The sequence below is a fragment of the Capra hircus genome, chromosome 3 (assembly GCF_001704415.2).
Source record: "Capra hircus breed San Clemente chromosome 3, ASM170441v1, whole genome shotgun sequence".
In the NCBI taxonomy this organism is placed as follows: domain Eukaryota; kingdom Metazoa; phylum Chordata; class Mammalia; order Artiodactyla; family Bovidae; genus Capra; species Capra hircus.
Window position 1 is genome coordinate 16,910,271 of NC_030810.1, and position 19,808 is coordinate 16,930,078.

A 19,808-nucleotide genomic window follows, 5' to 3' on the forward strand; every position below is an offset into this window, starting at 1 on the left:
ATGAGCAAACAAATGAGAAAAACTGAGTCCAATGTTGCTGGATGAAAACAAGTACTTTACAAAGTATCACTAACAGTTTTGTTTTTCTTACTAGAAATCTGCAAAGGAAATGAAAGCTAATGAGTAGATTCTTAAATCTAGTTTTTCACTTTATAAAAGTGCTATTTTTATATCATTTATTTATATGTAAATCCAAGTTCTTGGTTGCTTGGGACTAAAATTAATTTATTGATCAGCAGAGCTAAATGACAAATTTCTAATGCAAAGAAAAACCCAAAACATTTAATACACCCACAACTTGACCTATAAAAGTATAATCAAATAATTTATAAAACTGATTTATTAATATAACTGACCAAAAAAACAAAATACTTTTATAATACCACTAAGTGCTTAAACTATTCTTCAAAAGTGCCATGCTTCACATTTTTCAAATTCTCATTTGAACCATAAAAATCAGGTTGTTTTTAGTTAAAAACTAGAAAACAGAAGATTATAAAAATGATTATCTGCTCATGGTAGAGAACTTAGAAAATATAAACAGGTTCAAAGGAGAAAATAAAGACTACCTAATGTAAAAATACTTTCTTTCCCAGTCTTTTTTTTCTATGGAGTTAAAAATTCTTTATGTACTGTAACTCTCCCTACCCACTGCACAAGAGAAAACAGATTCACACTATGGCAGTAACCCAAGTATCCTGGGTAGAATCATGTTCCAGGTACAATTTCTCAATCTCTAAATTTTACAGATGTATACTTTCATAAAAATAAGACCAAATCTGCTATTTAGTAATCCTTTTATGTTTCCCTTCTGATTCCATCTCCTACTTACCTTCAGAATTCACAAAGAATGCAAGATGAAGTAAAAATATATCCAACTACTGGAAAAGGATCCAAATTTAACAAAGGAAAACACTGCTCCCAACAGTTTTTGTCCTTCAGTCTGACATCATCAGAAGTTCTACTCCAAGTAGCCCAGGTCCTTTGATGTTCTTAAACTTGAATTTCTACCTTAAAAATCCAAGTATGTTCTTCATAAAAATCTTGTCAGCTTTCTACTGCAGAGTACAAGACTAGAGACAGAATGCAGGATCCAGGCCACTGTCTCTGCTCTATATAACTGAGTAACACTATGTCAGTCTCAGCGTGTGTCTCATTTTCTCTATTTGTCAAAAGAACTATTAGTTGCCTTACCTACATCACAGGACTGAGTAAGGCTCCAAAATCTAACAGATCAGAGAAAAAGCTTTTCATAAAGTATTATTCACATTAAGGTGGATATCTTTCCAACACACATATGCCCTATAACAAACATAAAACCTGACCTGCCCTGATGCACACAGATGCCACTCTGACAGTGATTCCTATCTATGTACATACATATGAGACAATACCATCAACAGCCCCTTACACAGGGTAGACAGGTAAAGCACGTCACAAATTTACAGACCCAATCACATATATGGTTTTCCTGCCATGACAGTCTGCTCCATCTTCGTTCAGAAAAGCCAACCTGCTCAGGACTGCAGCATACTTGACTGCCATGTCTCTAATTTCCCAAAGCTGCACAGCCAAGCCACAGAAACATTTTAGTTCCCATATACACACCAGCCAAAATCTAGGATCTCACTGCACCCCACTCCCAATCCTATCTCTCTATACGCAAACAGAATTTGAAATTGTTATTATGGAGTTCTAGCAGTCTTCCTCCACTCATCCATTCTCTCACAAATCTATGTTCCACAGTAAGGCCAGGTCTCAGCCTTAGGAAAAAGCCAATTCCAACTTCTGAAATCTTTAATAAGGTCACATTGGCACCACATTTTACCAATCAATCAGAAGATCAATCTTATATCCTTGACACCACTATACACCTCTGGGCAGGACTCTGTTTAGTAGAATTCATTTACAGGTTTCAGCTTTGTACTCCAGGTAAAAACTTCATCTAAAACCCAGTTTACTGGGTAAAGTCTCCTTCAGACACACAGTCATCCTAGGATCATCAGTCAATTCTTCAATAGAATCCACGACATACATATTATTTGAAAATAATGAAAAAATAGCCAATGCTATAGCTTAAATATTTGTGTCGCCCACAAAATTTCTATGTTGAAATCCTAACCCCTAAACATGATATTAGGAGGTGGGGTCTTTGGGAGGTGGCTAGGTCATGAAGGCAGAGCCTCCATAAATAGGATTAGCCTCTTATAAGAGAGGCTCCAGAAGGGATCCCTTGCCCTTTCCACACAGCATGAAAGCATCAGTTATGACCCAGGAAGGAGACCCTCACCAGAAGGCACTTGGTCTTAGACTTTTCAGTTTCCAGAACAGTGAGCAATCAATTTCTGTTGTTTATAAGTTACCCAGTCTGTGGCATTATGTAACAGCAGCCCAAACAAAGACAGTCAATATATCAGATTTCTACAGACTCTCTCTAAAAACTTCCACCCAAGGACTTTCTCCATCTCCAAAATTACTAGCATTCAATTCAAAAGAGTTTTCTAGGACTATGTTCTAAGCAATAGTGTCTCTTACTGCATCCTGTAACAGACTTCTTTACCTGGGAAAGTCAGACTAGGGCAATGTTAATGTAGGTCTGATCATACCAAAATGAAGTCACTTAGATTACAGTAAAATTCTGAGAGCAACCAGAGTAGTTTCATAATTGTTGGAAACTAAACTTGACAGTGCCAGAGTTCTTACTGAATACGGTCCTAATTATCTTATATCAAATTCGTATCTCCCCTATATTTTCTCTTGTTACAGTACTAGACACCATACATGAGTCTCATTTGCTCTCCATTTCAGTTGTTTTTTCTCAATTCTATAGAAAATAATCACTTTGAAAAACACTGCAGTCTCAGGTTATCAGCTGACATGCCAAGTAAAACAGCAGCCAAAGGTACCTAACTAAAAAGATTACTTAAAATAAGTAGAATTCCATTGTTATAAATACATCTGGTTCCAAATAACAAAGCTATTTCCATATCCCAGCAGATGGCCCACAGTAATAATGCCTTGCTGATCTGGTTATAACAAATTCTATTAAATCCAAAATCCTGTATAGCAGATGCCTTTTCCAATTTCAGTATAAGTCAATCTCTTTAACCAAAATATTAAGCTTTGGTTCTTGTTATTCGTGCACTAAAATCCATTTATGCCAATTAAGATGGTCAAAATTTTTGACAGTTACTATAAAATGCCTCCGTGGTGTTTCCTGAGTTTTGGGGTGGAGGAGGCAAAGAATACCTCCATTAAGGACTGAAAGGCTAACTGTTCAAAATGAAAGATTCATAGCTAAAGGAAGGCTGAGGAGAGTAGTTATAGTAAGCTTCAGCTGTCCTAAGCCAAGGTTTCTGAACAGTGGCAATGTGGAAAGCTAAGTGACTAACAAAGCTGACAGTGAAGAACACTGAAAATACAATTTCTGATTTAAGAGGCTATTATATTAGCAGGGATAAACATGAAAAAAGGTACCTGGATGCCTACCAACATGTATCTCTGTACACTGAAGTGTGACTGATGTTTATTAATTTTTTTTTGGGGGGGGTGTTTTAAAACATTTATTTTTCTTGTCCCTGTCAAACTGGCTGTTCATTCTCTTCTGTTCTTTGAAATTGTTTTTTTTTTTTCTTTTTTTAACTTTATTTTACTTTACAATACTGTACTGGTTCTGCCATACATCAACATGAATCCACCACAGGTGTACATGAGTTCCCAATCCTGAACCCCCGTCCCACCCCCTCCCCATACCATCCCTCTGGGTCATCCCAGTGCACCAGCCCCAAGCATCTTGTATCCTGCATCGAACCTAGACTGGCGATTCGTTTCTTACATGACATTATACATGTTTCAATGCCATTCTCCCAAATTATCCCACCCTCTCCCTCTCCCACAGAGTCCAAAAGTCTGTTCTATACATCTGTGTCTCTTTTGCTGTCTCCTATACAGGGTTATCGTTACCATCTTTCTAAATTCCATATATATGTGTTAGTATACTGTATTGGTGTTTTTCTTTCTGGCTTACTTCACTCTGTATAAGAGGCTCCAGTTTCATCCATCTCATTAGAACTGATTGAAATGTATTCTTTTTAATGGCTGAGTGATACTCCATTGTGTATATGTACCACAGCCTTCTTATCCATTCATCTGCTGATGGACATCCAGGTTGCTTCCATGTCCTGGCTATTATAAACAGTGCTGCGATGAACACTGGAGTACACGTGTCTCTTTCAATTCTGGTTTCCTTGGTGTGTATACCCAGCAGTGGGATTGCCGGGTCATAAGGCAGTTCTATTTCCAGTTTTTTAAGGAATCTCCACACTGTTCTCCATAGTGGCTGTACTAGTTTGCATTCCCACCAACAGGGTAAGAGGGTTCCCTTTTCTCCACACCCTCTCCAGCATTTATTGCTTGTAGACTTTTGGATCACAGCCATTCTGACTGGTGTGAAATGGTACCTCATTGTGGAAAGACCGATACTTAAAAGAAATGTGGATAAAATGTCAACTTAACTTTCCTGTTTATTTCCCCAACCACACTCAAAATCACATCTTCATATTCTGGTCATATCCTTATTTGACACATTACCCTCTGTTAATTCGTAACACAGTAACGGCACACTGCAGTGATTAAGAGTCACTGAGTCCTGCAGGGGTTCAAATCCTGGCTGTTTCCATTCCCAGCTACATATGCTTAGCCAATTTACCTACCTCTGTACCTATATCATCTGTAAAATTTTGGTAATAATAAGATCTACCTTCCAGAGTTGTTGTGAGGAATATATGAATAATAAATATAGTCAGAACACTTTGGAGCCCATAGTAAAGCCTCAGAAAATGTTAGCTATCATCACTACCTGTATCATCATCATCATTACATTAATCCCCGGTAAAGTTCTGAAAGAAAGGCAGAAATATGAAATGACTTATCTAAATCACAAGCGACAAAATGCAATAAGAAAAATCTCATTTTAAATCCTGAAGTTTAACATTAAGTTACTCATTCCCTAAGCAACGGGATTTTCCAACCTAATTCTCCAGTAATTCACATGAGGCTCCTTTAAGTTAGAAGAGCAGCAGTGGAAATAGCAACAGACATGCACTAAGATGATCTAACTGCTCCATCACTGACTTCATCTTGGGCAAGTCACTTAATCTAAACTTCAAATTGCTCACCTTAAAAAACACTTTGCCTACCTCACAGGGCTGTTGCCTGATACACCGGTAACACATGAGAAAACATATGTAAGCCAAAAACACTAAATGAATGTTCACGAGCCATATCCCCAGTGCCTAGCAGAATGCATAGCAGAGGTTACAATCTAAAAGAAAGCCATAAGCAGGATGGAGTTGACAGGGTGAGGATTACAATGATAAAAGAGTCAGAAACTCAAATGTCCATCAACTGCTAAGTAGAGAAATAAAAGGCGGCAGAGTCAGAAGATGAACTGTGCTGATGCTTAGTCATGCTCAACTCTTTGCAACCCCGTGGACTGCAGCCCCCCAGGCTCCTCTGTCCAGGGGATTTACAGGCAAGAATCCTGGATTGGGTTACTATTTCCTCCTCCAGGGGATCTTCCTGACCCAGAGATTGAACCCACATCCCCTGCACTGGCAGGCAGATTCTCTACACCGCACCACCTGTGAACCCCCATACAATGGAATATCTAACACTAAAAAGGAATGAGACATTGACACAATACAAAAATGGATACCCCGTGAAACACTACGTTAAGTCAAAAAAGTCAGACACAAAAGACCATGAGTTGTATGATTCCAAGTACATTAGCACTTGCTTAGGACTGGGGAATGAAGGGGAAATGGACAGTAACAGCCAATGGACACAGACTTTCTCTTTTGAGATGATGTCTGTGATGACGGCTGCACAATTTGGTGAATAAAATAAAAGCCACTGAACTGTACACTTCAAATGGGTGAACTGTATAGTATGTGAATGATGTCAATAAAACTTTTTAAAAAAGAAAAATAAGTTTGAGAGAACCTTTAAAGTATAAAATCACTGGCTTTAGAACACAAGGTTGTTTCCTTTTTTAAAGAAAAAAAGTGAGTTTTCTAATATTTGAGCAGCTCTGACACGTGGACAAGAATGAGACTGAAGGAAACAATAGGAGAAAATACTAAGAATTACCACACCAGACCATAACATCTCTACAACACCTTCTGTAGAAAAAAAATATGGACTCTCTTATCCTTCCTTTCAAAATTCTCAGGTTACAAATCACCTCCTGGTCCCAGTTCAATAGTCTTTTCATAACGATCATTGTTTCTGAACTTAAAGTCTGCATTTGAAATTAAAACACGCTTACTCCTTGGAAGAAACGTTATGACCAACCTAGATAGTATATTCAAAAGCAGAGATTGCCAAGAAAGGTCCGTCTAGTCAAGGCTATGGTTTTTCCAGTGGTCATGTATGGATGTGAGAGTTGGACTGTGAAGAAAGCTGAGCACCAAAAAATTGATGCTTTTGAACTGTGCTGTCAGAGAAGACTCTTGAGAGTCCCTTGGACTGCAAGGAGATCAAACCAGTCCATTCTAAAGATCAGCCCTGGGATTTCTTTGGAAGGACTGATGCTAAAGCTGAAACTCCAGTACTTTGGCCACCTCATGCGAAGAGTTGACTCACTGGAAAAGACTCAGATGCTGGAAGGGATTGGGGGCAGGAGGAAAAGGGGACGACAGAGGATGAGACGGCTGGATGGCATCACTGACTCGATGGACTTGAGTTTGAGTGAACTCCGGGAGTTGGTGATGGACAGGAGGCCTGGAGTGCTTCAATTCATGGGGTCGCAAAGAGTCGGACACGACTGCGCAACTGGACTGAACTGAACCATATTACCCTTCCTATCCTTGGCTTCTGTGGCACTGAAGTACTTTCTGGTTCTTCTCAGAAATGCTTTATCTATTAGCCTATAATGTCACCCACAGTTCCAAACCTCAAAGCTCTTTCGCCATCATACTACTAACCTTCCAACACTCATCTACTCATGTGTTTTTTTTTTTTTTTTACTACCAAATACAGCCCTGCTTAATATACAATCTACATTTCATATCATCTTACAGTGATACACTACAGGATTCAAATCTTGATTATCTTTGCTAAGGTTGGAAAGCGGTGATATGGCTCAACCAAAATAATTCCTATACATTTTTTCTTTTGAGCAGATCTGTTTTTCTAATTGTTTTGCTTAGACTAATACTAAACGAGCCTACCCTTCCAGAGTCAAACCAGCAAGCAGAAAAGACCATCAGGAGTTGCAGGAGGCTAATCTTTTATTGAAACATTGACTGTATACAATCTAAGTGTTGACCATTACCCACCCTGGCTCATTTATCTTTATAGTGACACTTTCCTAATTTCCTCATCATTATCAGCCGTTCTCCCAAAATTCTAGCCTTTAATCTTTTAATGTTTAATTTGCCCTCTTCCCTTGACACACATCCAGATATCACTAAGTTCAAATTAATTTTTACTCAAACATACACTCTCATATATTCTATACATTGTTTCACAGGACAATATAATTTAAAGACTAAATGCATAAGCTCAAAGGTAGAACTGCCTGGATTCAAATTCTGGCTCTGCTGCTTACTCTCTATGGGATTTAGGGCAAATTACTAAACCTTTCTGTAACTCAGTTTCTTCATAGTGATAACAACACCTTATTATAAAGATTTTAGGAGTTAAATACATGTATATAGTTTATAACACTGTACCTGGCATTCAGTACTCTATAAATGCTAGTTACTGTTTTATTCCAAACATCACCATTTTATCTCAGACCCTCATCAGCTTATTCCTAAAATTTTTCAAGAGCCTTCTAGTCAGTCTCCCTCCTCCAGAATGCTCAACTAATTATGAAAATCTTCCTCAGGAATAATATGCTTCATCTTACTCCCAATCTTTAGAACCCACGGTAGTACCCCACCAAATTAAACTATATATCCTTAATAAGGTCCTCCATCAATACCTACTCTACCAAGCCTAAACTCATTTATTATTATAATTCACCAATAAGATGCTCTATGCCAATCAAGTTGCTTGATATCTTCTGTACTGATACACTGTCAGTGTATGTCTTGGTAAACACCCCTTCACTCTCCTGGAATACATCTCCTGCCTTTTGAAAATTTCAATTTCTCCAAATCTCACTTTATACCTTTGATTTTGGCTGCACTGTTATCCCAACTAGGAGCTTGATGATGTATGGAATTCTGAATAATGCATGTTATATGTTCTTTCCCCAACAAAAGTGAGAGCAGACGGCATATTTTATTTCCTGTGTCTCTTCATACATAGCACATAGACTACTTCACATATAGCACAGTATTTTGCAGAAGTACACAAATACTGACTTAATAAATATGCCTCAGAATGTATCAGAACACTCTTTATCTTCCACTGCCCCACCCATACTTAGCATAGTGAGGGCAGATAGAATCTGTCTTTAAGTATTTTCATTTTACATACACAGAAGGAGACTATACTAACAATTGTACCAGTTTTTTTTTAAAAAGAGAGAGAATCATCGAAATCACCCGACCTCATCCAAAAACATACCTAATAAAAGCATGAGGAAGCCCTCATATCTTCAGCAACACAAAACCAAAAACAAGATTCGACTTCAAGAAACACAAAAAGAAAACCGAAACCTAAAAAAAAAAAAAAAAATTTAAAAATTCAATCAAATCTCTAGATGCTACCCAAACATAAAAATGAAGAGGTGCTCACTGCTCCTCTGTAAGTATCTGCTTCTAGCCTAGGAGAAATAAAAGGCTTCCTTCACTGCTACTGTGGCCTGTTCCCTGTTAAGGGAGCAATCTGTGGCCATAAAAGAGCAAAACACAGGAAGATGGAAACCTTAACCTGGAAGAGACATTAAGGAAAAGAAATTACTCAAAACACACGTTTCAAAAACCAGAGAGTACAATGATACTCAATAGCAAGAGAGGGAAAGTGAAATAAAAAAGCACCCACGAAATGAGTGACTCACTGAAACTTATCTAGTGCTGCCTTGCAAGTAAAGAGTTATGCATATAACATATCCATGACATGCACGCCTGTTTCACTGGCAAACAAAACAGAAAGAAAAAATAAATGTCAGAAAAAGACAAGGCAGATGCCCCATCAATCTCTAACGCCCTGGTCAATCCAACTCAGCTCATTCAGGAATCCAACCAGGAACAACAGAGACGTGGATTGCACAATACAGAAAAGAAAAATCTTCGCCAACCATACACAAAAAAGTACAACGGATAAGTAAAAACTATACACCTCAATGAATCAGCATCTAGAGCTTATTCTTCTGTTTAGGATTAAACTGTAGAGAAAAGAACAAGAGCAGCTCAAGGAAGAGGGGAAAATGTCAATGAAACTAAGTCCCTTACTGGTCTCAATCTCAGAGAGTACAAGTCTTGCTTCTTCCAGCTGACCAGCCGTCGGCCTCGGCACAGCAAATTGACCCTAACACCTTCCACGCCACCCGGAGGAAATCACAGAGGAAAAAACCAGCCCGCTTTAACCTCCCTCCTCATCAGCTGCAAACTGGAGGGGGGTTGGGGGGTGGGGGAGACACCCTACCACGTGGGCAGGATGCAACACACACAGGACAGCAACACGTCCGCATGGAACTGCTGCCTCTGCCCAATGCCGACAGAGGACGGCGACAGGATGGGTGGGAACATAGGCCCCCCACACGGGCCTCCCCACCCCGAAGGGCACCCCCGACGCGCGAGATGCTGGCCGCCTCGCCCGCCAAAAAGCACCCCGGAGCTTGAAGGGAAGAAGCTGCATCGCGCTGGGGAAGGGGGGCTAGCCCAGGCCAGGATCAGGTCACGGAGAGAAGACGGAGGGCACTGTCCTCGGACTCGACGCCCCCGGGAATCCCGTCTAGCTCCCTCGGGCCCCGCCTGGGGGAGGGGCAGGAGGCGCGGAGCCGCCGCTTCCCTGCTGAGGGGCAGCAGCAGCTGAGAAGCGCCGCGGGGGAGGGAGGAACCCAGCCCTAGCCGTTCGCCGGGCCTCAGCCTGGGCCCAGGCCCCCTGCCCCGCCCGCCGCCCGCCGCCCGCCCCGCGACGCGGCCGCAGCTGAGAGAACGGAGAGGGCGTCTCGCGGAGGGCAGCCCCTGCCTCCGTCCCGGGAGATGCCCCGGCCCCGCCTCCTCGCCCGCCGCCCCAGCCCGACCGCCCCGGCGGCGGGCGCTCACCTCAGGCTGCGCAGGCCGGGACGGCCCGGCCGAGCCCCCGGCCGCTGTGTGCGTCTCCGCCCCCCGGGAAACGTCCCAACGGCGCCTAGTGCGAGCCGCTGAGGCCCGGAGCAGCGCCGAGAGCGGCGGCGGCAGCGGGACCAGCCAACATCCGGGGCCGCGCACCCGGAACTACTTCCCGACCAGCTCCCCCGCCCCCGCCTCCCGCGACGTCGCTGCGCCACCGGTACGGCGTCGGCGGCGTCACTGCCCCTCTGCGGTCACTGCCGCGACTATGCGCGCGAGATCCTTCCGCTGGGGCAAATAGTACCCTGGGACTCCGAGAGGGGCCCCGCTTCGGTGAAGCGGGTGTCAGGCAGCCGCAGACAGCTCCGAGCGACTTGTTGAGGCGGGGAGTAGCGGGTTCTCTGTCCCTCAGAGTGGCGGCCAGGGAGTGAAGGCAGTGGGGGCGGCCCTTTAGTTGAGGACCAGAGGAACCTCCGCCTTGAACCCTCCCCAGGGACTCCGGGACCCTGTGTCCCGGGGGAAGGGCGCCTTGCGACTTTCCCCCAAGCTCCCTTCACCTCACCGTAGCAACAGGTACCTTAGCCTCTCCGGGACACCGGTCACCGCGGCTTCTACGGCCCCAGCAAAGGCACCTTGGACCTTGAGGACACCTCTTCTTCCAGAACGCCACACGTCCCGGGTTCTAGACCCATCTCTGCTGGGACCTCTCCTGTGCCTCGCCTTGGTTTCCTTCTCTTGAAAACAAAGGAGATGAAACACTAAAGGCCCTTCTGATTGTTAAGCAGCTGCTCAGGTTATGGTCCTTGCTATCAACAGGTGGAGCATTTAGAAGAGTAGTTGGGCGTCTTGTGAACTTTGGAATTTACTTCTACGTCAGTCTTTCTCTAAAGTATCTGCCCTGTAATTTCACGTTTAATTACATTCAGACATCTTATTATTTGCTATTGCTTCCTTCGCGTTAGTCACATATAGCACCAAGTATGCTTTTGAACTTGCAGTAAGTGTTCAATATTTGGAAACTCAGATAACTTAGATGAATACTAGGTTGGTTGGATGAGATGAAAAGGAGAGACCTGAGTGAATTGACCTTGGGAACATCTTTTGACGGACATAGTCTTATGGTAATCAGATAAAGACTGCAGGTAAAGAGCTGAGTACCCAATAACTTCAGCAAACATTGAACACCTGCCATTTACCAAGCAGTACTAGGCCCTAAGGATTCAAATTACTCCTATATGCCTTTTATACCTAAGATTCCAGCAAGATTCTGAAGATTAAAAGATTCATTCACTCATCCATCCAACAAATATTTGCTGATCAGGTTGTCAGACCGCATTTTAGTGTTTGGGTTGGATCAGTGACTAGAAGCAGGAAGAGGGTGGGAATACTGTTCCATCTTAGAGCTATCATCTTAAGTATGGAAAGATGATCAACACAAGAAAAGAATCTGGTATGACAGAAGGTGTTTAGTGCTATGGAGGGGAAAAAAAATAGACCAGGGTAAGAGGTATCAGAGAAGGCAATGGCTTCCCACTCCAGTACTCTTGCCTGGAAAATCCCATGGATGGAGGAGCCTGATAGGCTACAGTCCATGGGGTCATGAAGAGTCAGACACGACTGAGTGACTTCACTTTCACTTTTCACTTTTATGCATTGGAGAAGGACATGGGAACCCACTCCAGTGTTCTTGCCTAGAGAATCCCGGGGACAGGGGAGCCTGGTGGGCTGCCGTCTATGGGCTCCCACAGAGTCGGACACGACTGAAGTGACTTAGCAGCAGCAGCAGCAAGAGGTATGAGTAAGGTATGAAAAAATCTGGAGGAGGAAGAGAAGTGGGATTTTTTTTTTTTAACATCAAGCATTTCTTCATCAATAATTAGTTCATTTACTTCAACTGGACTATGTTAGGTGCAGGGGGCTTCAGTGAACAATAAGCCAGGTTTCTGCCACTGGTAGAGACCACACACCAGGTGCTTTCACTTGCCCTCTCATTCAGTGTTTTCACCAAGTCCCTCAGTTAGAACTCCTGTGTTCATCTTTACAGCTGATGAAGCTGAGAACTGGGACTCAAACTCAGTGTCTTCTGAGTCCAGCTCCCTTTCCAGCTTCACTTCAGTTGAGAACTCATATTTTCCTATTTCATGCCTCACCTCTTTCATCAAGAAGACTGATACATGAATATAGATGAATGACATTAGATCTGCGTTGGGGCAAAAGGGAGGGAGATAATAAAATATTTAGAGGAAAAGAGGGGGGACATCAAAAAGTCTAGACATGTAAAACAAAGAAAAGGGGTAGCAAAGAAGACTTCAGTTCAGTCGCTCAGTCATGTCCGACTCTTTGTGACCCCATGGACTGCAGCACGCCAGGCCTCCCTGTCCATCACCAACTCCCAGAGTTTACCCAAACTCATGTCCATTGAGTCAGTGATGCCATCCAACCATCCATCCTCTGTCTTCCCCTTCTGCCTTCAATCTTTCCCAGCATCAGGGTCTTTTCAAATGAGTCAGATCTTCACATCAGATGGCCAAAGTACTGGCGTCTCAGTTTCAACATCAGTCCTTCCAATGAATATTCAGGACTGATTTCCTTTAGGATGGACTGGTTGGATCTCCTTGCAGTTCAAGGGACTCTCAAGAATCTTCTCCAACACCGCAGTTCAAAAGCATCAATCCTTCAGCACTCAGCTTTCTTTATAGTCCTTTATAGTTCCTTTAAGAAGATTTAGTGGAAGAAAAATAAAGGTAGATTCATAATAGCTTATTCCAATTCCAGTTTTACAGAATGAGGTTTTAAATAGAACTATCAGGGAGAACCCAACTCATAAGGTGACTTTAATGAGAAACTTGAAAGAGGTTAGGGAGTGAGTCATGTAAAAAAGTGTCCCAGGCAGAAAGAACAGCTAGGGGAAAGGCCCTGAAGTGAAAGTATTTGTGGAAATGTTAGAGAGAGTGGAGGCCAGGACAACTGGAACCAGGTAAGCAAATGAAAGAGGAATGGGAGATAAGGTCAGAGAGTGGGGTCTTGTCGGCCATTGTAAGGATCTTGGCTAAAGTGGACACACTACAGGGCTTGGAACAGAGAAGTGATATGATATGATTCATGCTTTCAGAAGATCACCCTGGCTATGTGCTAAGAGTAGATAGCAAATGGACATTGATGGACGCCAGAGGCTCCATTACCAGGTGCAGGATAATAGCTTGGACCAAACTGTTAGCAGTGAGTAGGTTAAATAAGATACAGTTTCTATATTTTAAGAACTCACAGTGTAGTGGAAAGCAGATAAGTAATTACAATACACTGTGATAAGGGAAATAGTATCCTGAAGAAGAGGCCACCGTTGCCAGTTTTTCTGACAGAGTAGACATTCCCTCTTCTACCAGGTTGCCAAGGGAGTTGAAAGTTCCGTGTTCTTTGTTGGGTCACTGGATGGATCCTTGATAACATAGGTAACATGTGTCTTCTTCCCAGAAGCCCACTATCATCTGAGTGGTGCTATGAGCAGAAAGTTACTAAAGAACAGTCTGGGTCATGCATTTAAGGAGATGGGCAAAAATGGGATTATCCCTTATAAAACAAGACCGATAGTCAAGGTTTTAACCTGAGACTTGGAATCAAGGTCCTCAAACCAGGAATCTCTCTGAGCCACTTGAGTTGAGTCAGCCAAATGATGGAATAAAAGAGTAGAAAGACATTTTGGATAGCTGCCAGAATGGGACTGAGGGCTTGGGAATCAGCAGCCTTTGAGAAGGAAAGAATCACAAGCTCCAGAATGTCAAAGGCTGAGGACCACCCTATCCCCTTCTCCAAGCTACAAAACCTTAATTCAGCACTGGCAGTGTGTCAGTAGCAGGGTGTTCAACACTTCACATGACCCACAGCCAATTAGACAAATGAGGTTTACCTGATCCTTTCTCCCTCTTTATTATATAACAAAAGCGGAAAATAAGGAATGAATTGGTGGTGCTAGTAGTAAAGAACCCACTTGCCAATGCAGGAGATAAAAGAGGCACAGATTCGATCCCTGGATCAGGAAGATCCCTGGAGGAGGGCATGGCAACCCACTCCAGTAGTCTTGCCTGGAGAATCCCATGGACAGAGGAGCCTGGTGGGCTGCAGTCCATAGAGTCACAAAGAGTGAGACACGACTGAAGCGACTTAGCACACACATGAGACCTGCAAAGGGGGAGAGCCCTTCTCATCATTCCCAGTCCTGGAGGAGCTTTCCAGATTCCCTGGGTATCTTTATATAATACTTTATATTTCATGTATTAGATTTTTTTAAAAAGGCTATACAGAGGCTACTAGGAAGGTTTTAGCACCATTAACTGCTATTTAATGGGTGTTTGGTGTTGGTCACTATGCATACTTAAATAGCATTCAATAACCATTTATCAAGCAACTACTCTATAACAGGTATTAGGCTGAACACTACGGAGTCAAGAGGGGATAAGTAAATTCTGTACCTTCAGTGGGCTCCTAGGCTTCTGGAAAAACAGACATATTAACAGTCAATCCCAGTGCAGTTTGCAGAGATTTGTACTTGTGCCGCAGGAACAAAAGAAAAGCAAGACTTAACTCTGTCAGGTTGGTTGGGGAGGGGAGCACCAAAGAGAGCTTCACTCTCATAGGTAAGATTAAGGCCACGTCTGAATAAATAGGTAGGAGTTTGCCACAGAGACAGAAGCAGGGCTGAGGGTAAAGAAAGAAAATTTGGAGTAGAGGAAAGCCTGTGCAAAGTCAGGGATTGGGGGGATACAAGAAAAGTAGGGGCCGCAGAAATTACAGTCTTAAAAGTGGTCATTAAACACTAATGGCTAATGAAAAGAGCTAACTCGTGAATCTAGACCATATCGCTCTATGTAAACCATCCATAAATTAAGTTCCTGCCCTCTAGGAGCTTGGTGTTAACCTCAGATTTTATCACTAAGACAAAATGTGATCCTTCCCAAACACTCTACTGCTTAATCATTGTCACAAGAAAGGAGTGACTTAAACTACATCTCACCAATAGAAAGTGGAAGGCTAAATCTTTTTCTCAGCAACGAATTTACACTAGTGCGCTCATACCACCTACCTCCCCCATACCCTCCTTCCAACAATCTTCCTTGTAACCACCTGGTTTAAACCTTGGCTTCCCTCCATTCTCAGAATCAACCGACCTAATTAAAAGCATAGTGAAAGACACAAGGGCACTGAAACAGCTGAACAAACAAGAAAAAAATGCAAAGATTAAACAAGGTACATACATTACATACAAGCAATGGTGAAGATGAAGTTTGGGTGATGCTAGAAAGGGTGAGTCAGAAGATGTTCAAGTGGAGTGGGGGCAGAGGAACCTTCCTTGCTTCCAGTGACTTAGGAGCATCTCTTGAAATCATAGAAGGAAAGGAACCTGGTGAGCAGAAAAGAGCAGGCAAGATTTGCCGCCCAAAGGATCCTGAAACTCTGGGTACAAACATGATATTTAGGAAACTATTTGATTTCAAATTGTGAGCTTATTTACCTCTCCATGTCTGATAGGCTAAATAAGAATGATCAAGAAACCCCAATGCTAGAGGGATAGTTGTAGGGAGTGGCTAATATTTATTGTTTCTTGTGTGATTAGGAATGTGATAGACCCTTTGCCAATATTTTCACTTAATCCTTAGAGCAAAACTATGAGGTGGGTCATCCCCATTTTAAAGAAGGGGGAAAACAAATGCTCAGTGGTTTGAGAGTGATGGAGTGGGAATTTGAACCTAGGACTGTGGCTCTAGGCTCACCTTCAAAGACCCTCTAACCTGTCAGTTTACATTAATATGAGAAATGTAACCTCTAGTCTCACCTTCAAAGACCCTCTAACCTGTCAGTTTACATTAATATGAGAAATGTAACCTCCTCGGTGCTATCCACTGCAGGAGGGTGTATTTCATCCAAGTACCACTTCAGGAAACCTTTCAAACCATATCAGAGACACAGCTGAGGTGGGAACCTCTACACGAAAAATCCCAAAGAATTCTCTTCATTTTTCCTATTGAAACAAACAGTCCAAATACTCTTTGCTGACAGAGGGGGCAGGAGGCTAAAAATCGGTTTGTTTTGCAATCAAGAAAGGGTAACGCGCCCAAACATTATTGTTCCCAAACATTTCCTGTGTCTCTGGGAGGGTGGATTGTACTTCCCCCGCTCCCTCAGCAGCAGGTTTGGTTTTGTGACTTGCATTAGTCAGTGAAATGTGATCGACTGGATAGATGAGCCACCTCCAGGTGGAAGCTTTGCGTCAACCTGAAAGCTTTGAGTCAGAGCACTTCACTTCGTTTTCTTTTCCTGCTGCCCTGATGACCAGCAATGTTCAGGACAGACAGTGATCCATCTGCCTTCGTCCTAGAGGGAAGACCACATGCAGCAAAGCTGACCTGGGAATGACACTCAGCCTAAGTGAGGAAACTCACTTTTGCTGATAGTGCCATTGGAAACTGGGAGTTGCTCCTGGAGCGTAACCGAGCCTGTCCTGACTAATGCAGAGCCTTGTTGCTGCTGTTATTGTTTAGTCAATAAGCCACGTCCTCTTTGTGACTCTCTTGGCTGCAGCGTCCAGGCTTCCCTGTCCTTTGTTATATCCCGGAGTCTGCTCAAATTCAGGTCCTTTGAGTCAGTGATGCTATCCAACCATCTCATCTTCTGTCATCCCATTCTTCCCCTGCCCTTAATCTTTCTCAGTATCAGGGTCTTTCCCAATGAGTCGACTCTTCATATCAGGTGGCCAAAGGATTGGAGCTTCAGCTTCAACATCAGTCCCTTCCAATGAATATTCAGGATTGATTTCCTTTAGGATGGACTGGTTTGATCTCCTTGCAGTCAAAGGCACTCTCAAGGGTCTTCTCCAGCACCACAGTTTGAAAACATCAATTCTTTGGCATTCAGCTTTCTTTACGGTCCAACTCTCACATCCATACACGACTGAAAAACCATAGCTTTGACTATACAGACCTTTGTCAGCAAAGTGATGTCTCTGCTTTTTAACAGGTTGTCTAGGTTTGTCATAGGTTTTCTTCCAAGGAGCAAGCGTCTCTTAATTTCATGGCTACAGTCATTTTGGAGTGACTGTATATGTGAACCACCTCCACAGTGATTTTGGAGCCCAAGAAAATAAAATCTGTTGCTGTTTCCACTTTGACTGGATGCCAAGATCTTAGTTTTTTGAATACTGAATTTAAAGCTAGCCTTTTCACACTCCTGTTTCACCCTCATCAAGAGGCTCTTTAGTTTCTCTTCAGTTTCTTCCATTAGAGTGGTATCACTGCATATCTGAGGTCGTTGATATTTCTTCTCGCAATCTTGATTCTAGCTTGTGACTCATCCCGCCCAGCATTTCGCATGATGTACTCTGCATATAAGTTAAATAAACAAGGTGACAATATACAGCCTTGTTGTATTCCTTCCCCAATTTGGAACCAGGCCGTTCTTCCATGTCCAGTTCTAACTGCTGCTTCTTGACCCATATACAGATTTCTCAGGAGACAGGTAAAGTGGTCTGGTATTCCCATCTCTTTCAGAATTTGCCACGGTTTGTTGTGATCCACGCAGTCAAAGGCTTTAGCATAGTCCATTAAGCAGAAGTAGATGTTTTTTCTGGAATTCTCTTGCTTTTTCTATGATCCAATGGATGTTGGCAATTTGATCTCTGTTTCCTCTGCCTTTTCTAAATCCAGCCTGCACATCTGGAAGTTCTCAGTCCATGTACTGCTGAAGCCTAGCTTAACGGATTTTGAGCATTACCTTACTAGCATGTGAAATGAATGCAATTGTATGGTGGCTTGAGTATTCTTTGGCATTGCCTTTCTTTGGGATTGGAATGAAAACTGACCTTTTCCATCCCTGTGGCCACTGCTGAGTTTTCCAAATTTGCTGGCATATTGAACGCAGCACTTTCACAGCATCATCTTTTAGGATTTGAAATAGCTCAGCTGGAATTCCATCACCTCCATTAGCTTGGTTCGCAGTGATGCGTCCTAAGGCCCACTTGACTTCACACTCCAAAATGTCTGGCTCTAGGTGATTATCTGAGTCGTGAAGATCTTTTTTTGTATAGCTCTTTTGTGTATTCTTGCCACCTCTTCCTAACATCTTCTGCCTCTGTTAGGTCCATACCATTTCTGTCCTTTATTGTGCCCATCCTTACATGAAATGTTCCTTTGATATCTCCAATTTTCTTGATGAGATCTCTAGTCTTTCCCATTCTATTATTTTCCTGTTTTTCTTTGCTTTGTTCGCTTAAGAAGGCTTTCTTATCTCTTCTTGCTATTCTCTGGAACCCTGCATTCTGTTGGCTGTATCTTTCCCTTCCTCTCTTGCCTTTCGCTTCTCTTCTTTTCTCTGCTATTTGTAAAGCCTCCTCAGACAATCACTTTGCTTTCTTCTATTTCTTTTTCTTTGGTATGGTTTTTGGTCACCGCCTCTTGTACAATGTTACAAACCTCTGTCCAGAGTTCTTCAGGTACTTTGTCTACCAATTCTAATCCCTTGAATCTATTTGTCACTTCCACTGTATAATCATAAGCTATTTTATTTAGGTCATACCTGAATGGCCTAGTGGCTGTCCCAACTTTTTTTCTTTTGCTCATCCAAATTTCTGGAGTCATCCCCAGGTAAAAGAGTTTGTTTGGGAATTACTTGAAAATAGAGGAAATGGATGGTTGATGTAATGTTTCTTGATGTTCAGTCACTAAGTAGTGTCTGACTCTTTGCAACACCACGCACTTCAGTACACCAGGCTCATCTATTCTCCAGTATCTCCTGGAGTTTGCTCAGATTCATGTCCATGGTATAATATAGTGAACGGTTTTAAAATACAGGATGTGAAGCTCCATCCTGATCTGCGGGCTTAGACAAGCCTTTATAAGATAGGTTCCATGGACTGTGTCACACCCCAGAGGAAGTTACAAAGAGGGTTATGGTATAGTCCCTGTTCTTGAAGCAAGAGCCACCTCATTCATTTTTAAACCTAGCACCCTACTGGGTACCTGGCACCCACTAGGCATTCAATACATTTTTATAAATTTTTAAAACTAATGCTAAGGAATTATCTGGAAAAAGTAACTAACGTCTCCTAACTCCCCACAAAGGCTCTTCTATGTTGTAGTGTACTGCCCACTTGGTTAAGGGATCTCGAGGGGATGGCTGTGGCAATTTTATTAGCCAATTTTTATATAATACTTTACAAGTGATACACACCTCATTTATTTGAAATGCCACATACCTGAAAAATAGCTGGGACATTGAGATCTACAAGGCTGGAGTAAGATAGGCAGGTAAGGTGCACAAATCTCCTGAAGGATATTATGAAGAGTAGAAAACTTTGAAGAAGAGCCAAGCAGACTTGGCAAGGAGAAATACAGCTTAAAGTGTACTGTGAATCAAGTTTCTTAATGGGCCTGATTAAGAGAATATACAGGTGAAGGTTAAACTCAGGCAAATGAAGGAGCATCTCCAAAGAGTATAGGACGGTAATTGGAAAACCTCCCATGAAACATCTTCGAACCAAGCAGTTAAGAAAGCCTGCAATGACATGCAGCTGATTCCAAATTATAACAGCAT

General features: G+C 42.5%; 1 protein-coding gene across 2 annotated transcripts in view; it reads right to left on the reverse strand.

Moving 5' to 3' along the window:
- FOXJ3 (forkhead box J3) overlaps positions 1–10,389 on the reverse strand; it is a 151,134-nt gene extending 140,745 nt beyond the window's left edge. For both annotated transcript variants that reach the window (XM_018042642.1, XM_018042640.1), the window contains exon 1: positions 10,224–10,389. The gene's annotated coding sequence lies outside the window, so the exon portion shown is untranslated. The remainder of the gene's footprint in view (positions 1–10,223) is intronic.